The sequence below is a fragment of the Trichosurus vulpecula genome, chromosome 3 (genome assembly GCF_011100635.1).
Source record: "Trichosurus vulpecula isolate mTriVul1 chromosome 3, mTriVul1.pri, whole genome shotgun sequence".
NCBI classification, from domain to species: domain Eukaryota; kingdom Metazoa; phylum Chordata; class Mammalia; order Diprotodontia; family Phalangeridae; genus Trichosurus; species Trichosurus vulpecula.
Window position 1 is genome coordinate 26,247,023 of NC_050575.1, and position 16,739 is coordinate 26,263,761.

The window sequence follows — 16,739 nt, forward strand, 5'->3', positions numbered from 1 at the left end:
AGACTTAATCACTGATTAAAACTTCCAACCTTAAGGAAAATTGTATCTGAGCAAAGTCATGCTCTCACCTAGCCCAGTGCTATGTCCTAAATCCCTATGATTAAAGTGGCAAACAGTTCAGGCAATGTATGGGTTTGACATGACCTACTTCTAGAAAGCCACTTAGGTGATCCTTTCCTTTAGAGCATCAACACATTTACAAGCAATTATTTTTTTCATTTCCAGTATGTATGTACTATAAAATCCCTGGGAACACTGCCTTAAGGAAAATAAGGAAACACAGGGTTGAGGGCCTGCAACACTCTGGTCATGGCATTTACTCTAGCACTTTCCAGCCAAACAACTTTCCTCTTCCTATTCTCGATGTTCCATAGTGTTCATTCATTAACACTGAACTCAAGGCCAACAGCACTATAACTCATGACTGAATGAAGCTCATCTAACACAGATATCTTCTCTGTAAAGTCCACTGTAGCCTTCTTATGTCTAGGAACACTAGAGAGTATTTCAGCTCTATTCTTGGGGGCCATTTTAAACATCAAAATTACAAACAAAAATACAAAAATGTGAAAAATATAGCACTAAATAGATGGCCAAAAAGACACTAATTTCCATTACGAGTGGTGAAACAAGGCAAACTGCTGCTTTGTTTGACCTTGGCCTTAGCTGGGAATGTGTGCATCAGGCATGGCTCTGTGGTATTGATTTGGAGGTAACAAAAATCAAACAGGCAAATTCTCAAAAATGGAAACCAAGAATAGTAAAGATGGATCGTACATCAACTGCCTAATCTGCCCTTGAGCTGTTTTCCAGCTGGCAGATGACATGAGGGGACCAGGTTAAGGAAGGTTTAGGAAGCTTAGGGTACCACCTCCTATAGTTTTAGTTCATACAGCTTAATTTCCTTTGGTCCATCCAAACTAGATGACTTGCCATTCTCTGAACACAACTCAGATTTTCTTATTTCTCTGCTTCTGCTCACATTATACTTGGAATGACATGTTTCCAGATCTCCCCACCATCTCTCACTCTCTAACTTGCTAACATTCTACCCATCCTTCAAGGCTCAGATGACATATGATGTTCTCCCTGAAGTTTTCTCTGGCCAGAAGTGATACCTTTCTCTTCATACCAACACTCCAATACTCTGTACTTCTCTTAAGCCCCATCTGCTTCTTGTTGTCATTATTCCCATCCCTTTGAACTGTAGGGACTGTGTGTCATTTGTCTTTTATCTACCCACATCTAGCATAGGGCAGGGCAGGGAAGGAGCATTAAATAGTGCCTACTATACATGAGATGCTGTACTAAGCACTTTATAAATCTTTTCTCATTTGAGTCTCACAACAACCTTGGGAGGTAGATACTGTTACTATCCTCATTTAGCAGTTGAGGAAACTGAGGCAAAGTGACTTTCCCAGAGTCACACAGCTAGTAAGTGAAGGTGGATTTCAACTCAGGTCTTCCTGGACTGTATTTATGTTTACAGAACTACAAAAACCACTTTTTTTTCCTAAGATGAATTTTTTCCTAGTTTTAACTTGTCAGTGTTTTTGTAGACATGCTCTATCTGGTCGATGACACTCACAACTGAAGGCAATAATCACAGATATGGTCTGACTACATCACAAGATCTGAACATAGTGGGGCTTGTCCCCTTGTTTTACAGATGAGAAAATTAAAAGAGTAAAAGAAGCCATCCAAGATGATACTGTAAGGAAGGAAACAAACATGCATTAAGTGCTTACTACGTGCCAGGCACTGTGCTAAGTACTTTACGTATATTTCATCTGATCATCACAACAACCTTGGGAGGTAGTGTGCTATTGAGGAAACCGATGTTAAGGCAGACATTAAGAGACTTGCTCGGGATCACATAGCTAGACAGTGTCTGAGGTCACATTTGAACTCAGGTCTTCCTGACTCCAGAACCCAGGACTCTAATCATTGTGTTACCTAACTGCTGTATATTGGAGAACCAGGAAACAAACCCAAACTCTGACTGCAAATTCATGGTTCTTTCTGCTATACCAAGTAGAAACATGATAATATATGGAAGACTAAGAAACATCCAATCGTACATGCTATAATTTCTTAGGGGTTCAGGTTAATTTAACAGTTACTACAAAAATCAATATTGTCTTTAAAATTGGTATTATTGGCATAAATAATTAGTATTATTGGGATAAACTATGCCTAGTCTTCTAGGTCTCTCAGCTTCCCTTGTCCCACAGACTGAATGACCTTTGATCTTGTGAGCTTAGATAAACTAATAGCAGATGGCCATTTCTACCATCAGAACAGGTCCTCCATTCTTGTTTTCATCCATTTTGTTTTTACTCCATGGGCACGGTGCTATGCCAACTTCCAGAATGCCTCTTTAATTCTCCCTGGATTCTACAGAACCTGATATCTTCAGATCTCCCTTACATCCTTGGTTCTCAGAACCCTGGGAAATCTGAGGCACATGATCTAATTCCCAATCACCAAGCAGAACTCATGTTATGCCCTAGGCTTGAAGCACCTTTCCTGATTTCCTAGCAAGACCCAGTTTAATATGTTGGAGAATGGAAAACCTAGACATTTCATTTGTTTCTCACACAAGCTCTAGGGAGGTATTAACTCTCCATACAGAGAATAGACCCCTGAGTCCACAGGCCAAGATTGCTGTCTAAGTGTTTTAAGAAGTTGCTTATATCCAAGTACAGTGTCAGTTCAAACACAATTAGCTCTTATGGCACAGGCTAGCAGCTGTCATGCGATCAACAAATAAACTCTGAAATTGTCAAGAGAAAGAAACAAACTACTTTTCCGCCAACTTACTTTGCTCCAGAGAAGTAAGGTGTTCTTTCTTTCTGTTTCTCCTCCACCCCTGTCCCCAGCAAAGCTACAGCTTTGCTTTCTCTTTTCCCTTCTACACTTGAGCCTAACCTTCTACCGCAAAGCCTTCTCTACTTAAATGCATTTTGGTCCCAAGTGAGAGGAAAATCCTTCCCCACTCAGTTGATACACCATCTACTAAATGAAGCTTTTCCTGTGATTTACCCTGTATGTTGGTGGTTCCCAGCTCGCCATCCAAATAAATAAATAGATAGCTTGATAGATAATACTTTGTATTATATATAAACACATATACGCATGCACATACACATAAACATATACATACTTATAAATAACCTATTATGTATAGGCACTGTGTACTAGACGAGTATACAAAAATTTATAAATCTTGCCCCTGGTCTCAAGGGGCTTATAGTCTAATTTGGGGGAGAAGAGAAACACCCAAGTACCTAATATAGTAAAGAATGTTATGAGGAAAAGACAGGGCTGGGATGAGCAGGGAAAGCTTCCAAGGAGGATTCCTGGCAAGAGGATGAACAGAGAGATGTTAAAAGGGTCCTCTGCATGTATATTGAAGTCATCAAAGATGACAACTGAATATGAGAAGGTTGGAGAAAAGTGAAGCAGGTATTAATCTCCTGAAGAAGGTGAAAAGATATAGGTGAGATCAGTGGTAAGGATCAGATCACAAGCCTAATTAATGTGAAACCAAACTGTAAGCGCCTTTAGGCAAAGATTCACCTTACATATCTCTTTATCCCCTGCAGAGTTTGCAATGAGGAAGGTGCTTAATACATCTTTGTCAAATGAGTTAATTAGCCAAGGCTAGATCTCAGGATTCCTGACTCCCAGTACCAGAATCCTCTACACTCATGCAGCGCTTCTTAAACTATGGATCACGACCCCATATTGGGAATGCAAAAAATCTGGCAACAGTAAAAGGTTTCTGAATGAGTAATAAGCAAAAATAAATTCAAAATCAAATGGAATAAATCTGAGGTGTTTCTGGCAGTGCTTGCCAGTGTTGTATTGCACAACTTCACTGCACCCTTGGTTCTGAACACAAGGCATGTGCACTTTACACCACGCATGCCATCAGACCATGCAACACCAACAAATGTTACTGAAACTGAAAAGGGGTGTAGTAGCAATTTAGATTTGAAGATCTTTTCCATCCGTTAATAGGCCATGTGACCTGTTTATACCACAGGAAGCCTAAGTCCCATGTGGTTGGAGTTGCTTCCTGACAGGAAAAGGAAGTTATGTCACAGGAAATGCTGAGAGAGAGAGAGAGAGAGAGAGAGAGAGAGAGAGAGAGAGAGAGAAAGAGAGAGAGAGAGAGAGAGAGAGAGAGAGAGAGAGAGGGGAGAGCAGTTATGGCTGCTAATGGCCACTGTCATGATATCATGATAGTTAGAGCTGAACAGGCTGACTTAGCTTCACTGTGAGTTTGTCTTTGGGAAGACCCCAGCAGGGGGTCAGAGGAGTTTTGAGATGACAAGGCTCCAGGTTGTGATACTGTGTACGGAATGTTTTCCTGCTCTGATGGATTGGATAAATGGCTTGTGGGATCTGGTTCTCTGGTGTCCGAATAAATGGTTTACTTCTTCTACCTTCTATGGGGAGAGTCTCGTATAGTTTGTGATACAGAACCACATAGACATTTTGGCAATTATCATCTACATTGTTATTATTGCATTACTGATACAAGGGGTCAAGTGGAAAATGTTTAAGAAGCCCTGCACTACAGCACAGTTCCACAGCATACCTACCCCTCCATAGAAGTCTACGTAAGATATGTGGAAAGAATCCTCCTTCTCACCATCAACAATCCCTAAGCACTCACAATGTGTACTCTGTAGGGCCAAATGTGTGTGGAGAACAAGACACACAATGAGGCAATGGAGGATGCAACATGATAGCACAATGGAGGCAACTCATCCCCCTTAGTGGAACAAAGAAGCTACTCACAGAAGGGGCAGCGGGTACCAGGTGTCTACATTTTAAGTAATGGTTGACTAGATGAAGGATGCTTATTGAATGGTAATAAACCAACATCTTTGCTTTTGTTTCTGACCACAAATATCACAATATACTTTAGGGGTGTCCCCTATAACTACACGGAACAGACCTTTATCTTAACTTCGGTGAGATGGTTTTTTCTTTTTGTTTTAAACACTCAAAAACAGAAGCAATAGAGACTTTTGCTCCACTGAAGTGACTGAACAAAGAGATGGTATTCTGTGTTAGACAAGGAACATAATGGCAACAAACATGGGATATGTTATCATCCTATAGGTGATTTATATTGTTTCAGTTCCCAGCTCACCCCTTAATGACTGCCTGGCATATAGACTCAGTATGGATATTCAAGAAACATTTATTGAGGGGGGTAGCTAGGTGGCGCAGTGAGTAGAGTACCAGCCCTGGAGTCAGGAGGGTCCTGAGTTCAAATGCAGCCTCAAGACACTTGACACACTTACTACTAGCTGTGTGACCTTGGGCAAGTCACTTAACCCTAATTGCCCTGCCTTCCCCCCTCCAAAACAAAGGAACATGCATTGAATAAATAAATTTAACAAAAGTCAAATTCTATGAACTTTTTATTAGTATCTTCCATTGATACTGCATTGTGCTTTAAGTTGAGCGAATGAATGCTTTTGGAAAAATAGAAAAAAGGTAAGAACACCTTTCACAAATAACTCTGGGTCCTATAGTTCTGCAAGTTACTGATACAAAATACAAATTAGTGCGGCCTTCACAGTATGCTATGAAAACACGGCTGGAAAGTGGCTGACTAAGGTACGCTGAAACAAGTTACTCTAAGATTCAAATGCACTGCCTAAGGAAGAAATCATTTTTTTGCAGAAGTCTTAAACTGGATGGTTATAAATGAGAGTTAGTGCATAGACAGGACTTAATGACTATAAATTTCTTTAACTAAATATCTAATTTTATCATGGCAGAAATCAGGTTTTTTCTGAAGTAGGGAATTAATTTCAAATTTTTCATTCACCTTTCTATGAATGTGACAGCTAAATCATTTTAAATGTCATTTAACCAATACAACATCTTTATTCCTCATTACGGCCTTCCTAAATCTATTATTTATTCATTACGATATTAGGGAAACAAGTACAAAATTACCGTCCAATAAAACTGAATTTTATTGTATACTTCAACTGCAAAATCTTCATTTTTAAATCAATATAATGTGAATGCTGAGTAATATGTCTTCATGATCCAAAACACTATTATAGATTTTCAACTACCAAGAAACAAGGTTGGCAGTTGGTAGGACAATAATTGAGAGAGTATTCTTGAATTGTGTGCCAGCCTTCCTCCTCAACTACGAGGTCTTCCACCGTAAGGGAAAAAATGGGCAGAGACCTAGAGCTATTCTATGAAGACATTGGTGTGGTCACCCTTTGGATTCCTGCAGCAAGAGTCAAGAGTTCCTCAATGAATGGTACTTTGATGATGATATTCAGAAGCAGCATGGGACTCAATGACATCTCAAAGAGGCACTCATACTATGAAGGTTAAAGTAATGATCAGAGTGCCAGTAACTAGGAAGAAAAGGTGAAATACATTAAATATGCTAGCATTCGATAAGTCAAAAAGCACAAGAATAGAGACAGTGTTCCTCTTAATTCTGGTACCTTCCCTCTTTTATCTTTTTCCTCTTCCTCCTGTGTATAGCTTATTTGTATAGTTTTGTTTTCTTCTTGTCTTCTCCATCAGATTGTGAGCTCCTTGAGGGCAGAGACTGTCTTTTACATCTTTTTATATTTATACTACAGTGCCCGGCACGTAGTAAGAGCTTAACAAATATTTATTGACTGACTACATAACCTCTTACTTTTCTAACATTGTATAAAGAACTCGTGTAAGTCAGCTTATCATCCCAGTACCTTGGCCTCGAAATGCCAAAATTATGCATAAGAACACAAATACAGCATAACTTTGCAGACATACTATAGTTTCATGCTGGTAAAATGGGAAGCTTGCAAACATTTCTAAATCTAAACCCACTTAGCAAACAAATCTTACATTTCTACAGCCTTGAGATGGTCTGAAACTTGGGCTGCTAGGACAAAGTTCAGTGACTATTTACTCACCTTAGACTCAGGCTTTATAGTTGGTAATTATAACATAATTTCTTCACATTCACAATTAAGGGATGCAAATGAAATTAAACAAAATGAATCAGGATCATATAAACAGAATTATGGGACTTCAGAGTTGATTATTTATTCAGTCCAGAATCCATTTAAGCAGGCATTCATTTTACAACATCAACCAGCAAGCATTTACTGACCAATGACTAAGTGTGTGGCACTGTACTGGGTACTGGGGAAACTCTCTAACAAGTGGTGATGAGCCTTCACTTAAAATATCCACAGCAATATATAGACAATTGGGTCAAATTTATAAGATATAAGTCATTCCCCAAGTGATAAATGGTCAAAGGATATGAACAGGTAATTTTCAGAGGAAGAAATTAAAGCTATCTATAGTCATATGAAAAAAAATGCTCACATCACTATTGATTAGACAAATGCAAATCAAAACAACTTTGAGGTACCACCTCACACTTATCATATTGACTAACATGACAAAACAGGAAAATGATACACCCTGGAGAAGATGTGGGGAAATTAGAACACTAATGCATTGTTGATGGAGTTGTGAACTGATCCAACCTTTCTGAAGAGCAAATTGGAACTATGCCCAAAAGGCTATGAAAATGTGCATACACAGCCAAGAGGCCGGCTGGACACCCCCTCATGGTGGCGGTGGCAACAGCGGTGGTAGCTCTGGGATGGTGACGGAGAGCAAGCGCAAGCCCAGCGACCCATCTCTCCCCTACTCCCCATGCTATGCCATTGCCCCGACCCCGACCCCCACTGGGCTGATGGTGAAGTATTTCCTGGGGCAGAGTGCGCTCTGGAGCTCCCGGGACCATGTGTTTGCTGCCCTCTGGCAGCCTTACCCCAACCCCTACAGCAAGCATGTGCTGACGGAGGACATCATGCACCGAGAGGTGACTCCTGATCGGAAGCTGCTGTCCAGGTGGCTTTTAACAAAGACCAACAGGATGCCCCGCTGGGCAGAACGCTTTTTTACTGCTAATGTAGCTCACTCAGTGTACGTCCTCGAAGACTCTATCATGGACCACAGAACCAGACCATGACCACTTTCACTTGGAACATCAAACATGCCCCGCTGATGGTGGTGGAGGAAAGCTGTGTTTACTGTGTGAACCCTGGACTGAAATCTGATGAGAGGCCCGGGTTTCCTCCAGTTTGTTCAGGGTCTCGAGAGCTGTGCAGGAATTTGGCCTAGCTAGATTCAAAAGTAATGTGACCAAGACCATCAAAGGCTTCGAGTGCACCTTGGCCAAGCTTCAGGGTGGAGCTCCTTCTAAAACACTTGTTGAAACAGCTAAGGAAGCAGCTGAGAAGGTGAAGGAAACTGCTCTGGCAGCTACCAAGAAGGCCAAGGGCCTGGCCAGCAAGGCCGCCACCAAGAAGCAGCAGCAGCAACAACAGCAACGCTGTCTTTAAAGCAGTCACCCTGCTGCTTCCCCTGCTGCCCTCCCAGATCGCCAGTACCCAAGGCCGAGAGCTTCTTGGCAAGACCTGGCATTGGGCTGGAAGCCCCAGACCCTGAGCAGACCATCAATGTAATGCAAGCCCGCAGACAATCTAGCTTTTGTCCCATTACCCACCCTGTGTCCGAGTTGTAATTTATCATTAAAAATCAATTTTCAGTGCTGTCCTTTAAAAAAAAAAATGTGCATACCCTTTGACCCGGCAATGCCACACCTCAGTTTGTATCCCAAAGAGATCATACAAATAGGAAAAGGACCTACATGCATAAAACTATTTATAGCAGCTCTTTTTGTTGGGGCAAAGAATTAGAAATTGAGGGGATGTCCATCAGTTGGGGAATGGCTGAACAAGTTGAATGCACTAGAATATGCTATAAGAAATGATGAGCAGGCAGACGTCAGAAAAACCTAGAAAGACCTATGTGAACTGATGCTGAGTGAAGTGAGCAGAACCAGGAGAACATTGTACACAGTAACAGCCACATCATGTGATGACTAACTTTGACAGACTTGTCTCTTCTTAGCAAAGCAAAGTTCTAAGACAACTCCAAAAGACTCATGATGGAAAATGCTGTTCATATCCAGAAGAACTATGCGGTCTGAATGCAGATAGAAGCACACTATTTGCTCTCTTTTTTTTTCTTTGTTTCTTTTTTCTTGTGATTTCTCCCATTGGTTCTAATTCTTTTTTACGACATGACTAATGTGAAAATAGGTTTAATATGAATGCATATGTAGAGCCTACATTAAATTATATGCTGTCTTGGGGTGAGGGGAGGGGAGAGATGGGGAGAAAATTTGGAACTCAAAACCTTAAGGAAATGAATGTTGAAACCTAAAAATAAATAAATTTAATAAAATAAAAATGAAATAAAATAAAATATCCACAACAACTGGGGACCCATTTCCTCCAGAGCAGACCATCCAACTATTGGACACTTCTAATTTTTAGACAGTTTTTCCTAATAATAAAACCAAAATTTACTTCTCTGCAACTTCCAAGCATGGGTTCTAGTTTTGCCCTCTGAGACCAAGCAGGACAAATCTAACCTCAGTTCTATCTTGATGTACAGTGTTAAGAGAGAACTGACCAATAAGGTCCTAGTCCTTAGGCTACATATCATTTGCCTGTTGAAAATCCAAACTGTGGAACTTTGAGAAGTCAATCTCTGGCCAAGACTTACTGAGGAGCCATTAGTAACTATGTGATGATAAAAATCATCTGGTTAGCTGAGCTCAAATGATTCAGGAAGGGCTGAGTTGAACCTGAGTATATATGAAAAGTTCAATCAGAGTTTTCTTCAATGGCTTTTAATTAAGAAAGAATTGCTGAGTTGCAGATAGGAGAGCCCCTCCTGAGACTGGTGGCACTGTTTCTTTGGAATTTCGTATTTCTTGATTTTAGGTGAATAAACATTCTGAAACTGAATCCACCCAGGTGACTGAGTGAAATCAGAAGCACCATCGAAGAAGTCCCACCACCAGACAGATAAGAGCCAGTGGAAGCAACTGCTGGCTTTGTTTAAAGAGCCAGCGTGGCAGCTGAGAGGACCTGTTAGAAACAGCTGAACAAAGATCTATTCCCGACAATCAAGGGAGTGACTTCTAACAAGCTAGACCATACTCAGAAATAAACTTGCTAGGGAATTCTGAAAAGGGAGAAAACGACTCGCAAGATCAGGAGGTATCCCTCAGCCCAATAGATTCCCTATGCAGGTGCCTCAATACCTCTGTGTTGAAATTGAGCCCACTTTCCCTAATGGAGAGTGTAATCACAATGTTGCTAACAGTTGTTGTGGGGGGTGAAAGACCAACAACACCAGCACACAGGAGGGCTGCTAGCACAGGTTCTTTGATGTGCTTTTCTAAGGAAAGAAACTTTAAGGTCTCACCTTAGTCAAACATACATATATCATTCACTTGGTTCAGGAGGAAAAGCCAGCACCCTGAACTTCAGAGAAAATATGAACAGAAATTACAAGCATACGTTATATAAATAGAGCAAATAACACACAGAGGTCAACAGACAGGCCTCTTATCTGTCTGACCAAGTCACAACAGTTAGCAGAGAGAGAGGCACCAACATCTGGGTTTTCAAAGCTAGGGAGCTCTGACATCTATTACCCAGAGTCTCTTCTGGCCAAATCACAGAACACTCTTCCAGTGAGTGAGAGCCCCAAAGCAAAATGCTAACCTCGGAGTTTATATACCCTGTTCAGGGTCAGAGAGCATCACAACCATGTGCCACAAACATGGGCCTCAAACCCATGGGACTTAAGCCTTCCTATGGCTTAAGCAGGTCAAAGACTCTTGATCCAATCAAAGACTTCTGACTCAAACAAAGGCAAGACTTGATCAAAGGCACTTGATTGTCTTAGCATTCCAAAAGAGAAGACAACAAAAAAGTCCCACCCTGCTTAACATGATAAAGATTAAGCTTCAGTATTGTTGTATAATTTGAACCGACCACTGTGAAGAGGTGAAAGCCACCTCTGCCACATGTTTTTCAGGAGAATATTTTGTACTTCTGTACTTGCTATATCTTCTTAGTGAATATTTTTTGAAGGGTAATTAATATGAGCAGGCATTTAAATGAACAAGCATTTATTAAGCATTATGTACCAGGTACTATGCTAAGTGAAGGGGAGATAAATCTATATCTATAGATATCTACTGATAGATCTCTGTCTATATATATGCGGAGATAGAGGTATATGAAAAAGGAAAGACAGGCCCTCAGGGAACTTACATTCTAATAGTGGAAGATAACACATAAAAGGAAACTGAAAAGGAAGGGAGAAAGGTATGGCGGTATAATCTGCAGTCAGACACAGAGCTGGGAGAGGAATTTAAAATGGTGGGCCTAAGGTTTTTCCTCAAAGTTGAAGTTCTAAGGAGGAACTCACCAATGGGAAAAGAGGGATGCAGAGGTGGAGAGATGTTCCACAGTGGAGATTCACAGAACTGAGGTCACTTCCAGCGTGAGAAAGCAGCTCAGGCATGGGAAAGAAGTCTAGAGGGTCAGAAACAGAGCTGGGAAAGGAATGAAGGCCTAGGACCTCCCTCAACATGGAGGGTCTGGCAGAAACTCACCAATGGACAAAGAGCAATTTCGGGGTAGAGGGAAGTTCAGAAGGCCTGAGCTAATTTCTAGGGTGAGAAGCTGGGGAATGGTAGCAAAGTCTAGAGCATAGGAAGCAGAGCAAGGAGAGGAAATCAACTGGTTGATTGACGTAAAGGAGATATCACTTGGCTGGACTGATATTAAGGAAGAACATACTGCAAAAGGGCTCTGAGTAACACAATTGTAAACTACCATTCATTGGGAATTATCCCTAAAATCTTGAGAGGAAGTTGTCAGCCACCCTTTGGGGACTCAACTTGGCAATGCAAATGGAAGGCTGAGAGAGTGAGCTCAGAAGAGCTGCTACAAACATATAAGCTAACATTATTAACCCTCATCAGTATTTTAAATAAAGACAGTTGTCATGTCCGCCTAAGTCTTTCAGACTCCACACCCCCAAATCTTCCAATTGATCCTCAAATATCAGTGCCTTTAAGCCCCTCATAATCAGAGTATTTGCAGATATTTAGCTTGTCAATATCTTTCCCGAAAGGTTGTACCCCATATGAAACAGAGCTCCAGATGAGGTCTGACCAAGGCAAAGGACACTGCCACTGTCACCTCCCTTTCTAGACTTGAGGTTCTTCACCTAGGATCCATAGAGCTATATGTAGGTAGATTAATTTCAAGGCATCTATGAACTTGAATGATAAAAAAATTTCACTAACTCCTAACTTTAAGTTTACAATTGTTTAAAAACACTATTCTGCGAAGGGGTCTGGAGACTTCACAAAAGAATTCAAAATCGACCCATGTTAATATGTTAATATGTAACAAGTTAATATGTCTTTTCTAGACACTGTGCTTTAACCAAGTGCTCAAATAAATTATCCAGGAGGCAGCAGGGCTTGGAGGTAGACATAGAGAATTTGGAGATAGAGATGCCTGGTCCCCTCCAGCCTCACAGATCTACCATACAAAAACTGGGTAAATACTAGCCAATGTTGCTGTTCATCCTTCATTCTTGAAGGGGACCAGTGAAATAAGGAGGGGGATATCTTGACTTGCAAGTGCATTGGGTTTAAGTAAGACGAGGCTGTGCAAAGTAATCAGCCCCACTCTCTCTTCCAGAGTCATTAGAGTCCAGTGGTGAGCCATAGGGCAGTATGATTGGTGATGGCCCTTGATGCAGTGGGAGACCTTGGCCTTTTGAAGCTGAGTTCTTTCCCAGGTCTCAGTTTGTCTGAGGTAACACCCTTTCAGTGATTAAAGGCTAAGTAAGAAGAAGGTAAAAACTGAGGCAAAAGATGGCTTAGTTTTACTTCACAAAAGAACCAATCTGGGAAGACTCCCAGAGTTTCTGGCCAGAGCCATTAGCCAATGAGACCACTGGCTTTGGCAAAATGATACCTCCTAGAGGATTCAATTCAAATTGGATGCTGTATCCTAGACAGAAAGAGAAAACCGAACACTTTTGGGCTATATGTGTTTGCATATGGGAATATGTGTTTTAATATGCATCAAATTAGGGACAGGGATAGTCAGCATGTCTACTAAACCACAAAATTCTGAGACTTAGGCTGCAACAAGCTTCACACACTAACCTGGTTCTTTCATTATCTGGCACAGCTCCTACCAAACAAAGTGATACGACCTTTGCCATCATCTTTAATTAATGTCTTTTCCCCTAAATTAACTAGTAGAAAGCAGTTGGTATGGGGTGCATAGTACAGGCACACTGTGTATAGTTATGCCTCCTCTAACACAGCTGTGCAATTTGTTTCTTTGCAAAGTGGACAAAAAAATATGAAGGTGAAGGCGGGGGACAGATCATTTCCTGCTGCAGAGAAGGAACAAGCAGTGCTCCAGTATTCATTATCTTGGTCCTAAAGCATGGACAGATTTAGCTAAAAAGTTCTGGCCTCCTTATGTTCTCCCATCTAATAATGAATGGGGTTGGAAGAACACAATGTTGTGGAAAAGTCTAAAATAACCGAGCCAGAGATTTTTAAATTGAGAGATTTTTATGAGGACAAAGGGAAGATTTCTTAGGGCTTTTTTATAGCAGCTGAATCATTTCTACTGCTCTAACACTATCCCTCTGATGCACAGAGCACCTTACTTAAAAAACAACAACAAAACCCACAATCGTAAATCCACAGATGCAGAATGTGAAATAAAGTAAAAAAAATCTGTGTAGCTATAAACTATCTTCAGACTTCTACTGAACAGCTTACTGGATTTTATATTTGCTCAATCATTGGTCATAAGGGTGACCTTAAATAAATCACCTCTTTCTACCTCATTTGACAAAATGGTGTTACTCTACAAGTCGTAAAGACTAGAAAGAATTACATCAGGCCTAGGAACAAATAAAGAGGCCCCCAGAAAAAAAAAATATGACCAAATCACCAGATGTCTTGGATAATTAATGAGTAGGAATTTTCTTGAAGAATGAAGGAAAGAAGGGGATATAGATAGACTCTAATTAGAGAAGTAGGATGCTGTAATATGCCTTTTCCCCTTAAAGTTAAATTAGTCAAGAGGAACAACAAAAAGGTGTGGTGAATTTTTTTCAACATTTTCACATTCAGATCTCAAAATAATTTTCTTGTGCAATCTCTTCTTTTGGCAAGCACAGACTTGAATAAAATGTGGGATAGGGTAGCATCAAGAAGAGTGACTAAGGACTAAATTTTTTCTAAAGAAACTTCGTATATGCCTTCAGATGGCTAACCATCTTCTCTCCTCCAGGGCATTCTCTCTTGTCTAAGTTTCATGATAGAACCTTTTTCCTGTTTCTCTTTTTAAATGTCTAACCATTCTTCCTCCCTCTAAATCTTAGATTCTTTTGTCTCTATACTCTCTCATTTGGTGCACTCATCACCTTCATTATTATCTATATGCAGATAAGTCCCATATCTACATATTTGGTCCTAGTCTTTACTGAGCTTCAGTCCACAACAACAGCCTACTGGACATTGCAAGCTGGTTATGTCATAGATACCTCAAATTCAACATACCCAAAACACTTCTCATTATCTTTCAAAAAAACAAACAAAAAAAAATCTACCCCTTTTCTGAATTTCCCGATTTCTGACAAAGGTGGCAACTCCTTCCCAATTTCCCAGATTTGTAAGCTCAGCATTATCATAGACACCTTTCTCTTGAGCCTTTGACACTGTCGATCATCGCTTCTCCTTGATACTACTTTCAGGAGGACTTCATGACATTGCCATCTCTTGGTTCTTCAGAAGCCTGTCTGTCTATTCTTTTTCTGGCTTTTTTGATGGATATTCCTCCCTATGTCTTCTTCTATGGATGTCCTCCAAGGCTCTGTCATGAGACCTCTTCTTCTTTCTGTCTAGGTGATTTCACTGTTGATCTCATTAGCTCTCATGGTTTCAATTATTATGTCTATGCGGCTGATTCTAAGAATGACTTGTCCAGCCCTAAACCCCTCTCAGCACTTCCAATCTTGCATCTCCAACTATCTCAGACATCTCAAATTAGATGTCCCACAGATATCTTAAGTTCAGTGTGTCCAAATTATCAATTATCCCCCACCCTCCAAATCCTTCTCTCTTCCTAATTTCCCTATTACTATTGAGGACTTCAGGTTACTTAGGCTTCGGGATCAAATATGAAATCCTGTTTGTTTCAAAACAGGCTACCTCCCAACCTTTCCAAGGCATACTTTCTTACATCTTACTCCCCTTTCAATGTGTTTGCTCTGCATTCCAATGACTCTGGCCTCCTTGCTCTTCAACTCCACCTCCTGACTCTTGAGAATTTTTTTGGCTGTCCCCCATGCTTGGAATGCTCTGAGTCTACATCTCTACTTCCTGGCTTCCCCAGCTTCTTTCAAGTCTCAGCTAATGTCCTATTTCTGCAAGAAGCCTTTCCCAGTCCTGCCTTCTCCCTCTGAGACAACCCGATTTATCCTGAATATATCTTGTTTGTACATAATTGTTTATATGTTGTCTTTGTCAGGTCTAGAATAGTGCTTGATACATAGTAGGTGCTTAACAAATGCTAGTTAACTTGACTAAATAAAGAGGATGATGGTGAAAGATGCCTGGAAAAGTAATAGGAGGCCAGGTTAAGAAGGCATTTAAAAAAAATAAATGGCAGACTTTATATTTGATTCTGGTCATAATAGGGAGGAAGGGACTACTGGAGTGGGATGATATGGTCAGACATGGAATTAAGGAAGGTAAACTTGACAACCAAGTGGACTGAGGACATGTGTGTCAGGGAGACCAATCAAGAGGCTCTTGTAATACTCCAGGAGCACAACGTTGAAGATTGCATCAGGGGAGCATCAGTGTTAAAGGAAGGAAGGTTTGTAGAGATATTATGAAGACAGAAATGACAGGATTTGACAACTAAGTGGATATGGCGGGGGGAGGGGGAAAGAGTGTGTGAGGAATCAAGGATGACACTATGATTGTGAGCCTGGGTGACTGGGATTGTATTACAATAATGGGGAAATTAGAAAATGGGAGAAAGTTTGGCAGGGAGAAGAAATGAGTTCTGGTTTGTGCATGTGGAACTCAAGATGTCTATGAAACATCTACTTTGAAGTGTCCAACAAAAGCAGCCAGAAATGCAAGAACGGAAGTCAGGATAAAACTTATGGCTGAACAAATAGATCTGAGAATCACTGACACTGAGAAGATAAAATTAAATCCATTGTAACTATTGAGATAACCAAGCAAAAATAGCATAGAGTAACAAGAGAAGTCCCAGGGCAAAACCAGGGGGACTCCAGGGTAGCTTTTGCTGGAACTCTGTCCACTTTACCACTAACCATCTATCTTGTTTATATTTAGTAGTTTGAATATTGTTTTCTCCATTAGCCTGTGAGCGCTTTAAGAGCAGAAACCTTCTCTAAGCTTTTTATTGTATCACCAATGCCTGACACTGTTCCCACTACATAATAAATCTTTGTAGGCTGATTTACCATACATCTTGCCAAGGCCTTTTATTCACCTTTGCAACATCTCTTGGATATTGCAACCACCCTGTTGTAGGCCTAGTCATTCCTGGACTATTTGCAATCATCTGCTGGTGAGTCATCTTGCCACAAATCTCTCAACTCTAGTTCATTGCCAATTTAGCCACCAAAGTGCAGGTCCAAGCGTGTCACCCACACACACTAAATAAATTAAACTCTAATGGTTCCCTAATATCTCCAGGATTAAATATAAAATC

The 16,739-nt window shown here is 40.6% G+C and overlaps 1 protein-coding gene and 1 pseudogene across 1 annotated transcript in view; one reads left to right on the top strand and one right to left on the bottom strand.

Annotated features, from left to right (window-relative positions):
- The window catches only part of FSTL4 (follistatin like 4), an 856,236-nt gene that overhangs the window by 811,444 nt on the left and 28,053 nt on the right, over window positions 1-16,739 (bottom strand). The window lies entirely within an intron of this gene.
- LOC118841112 lies at window positions 7,760-8,411 on the top strand (annotated as a pseudogene).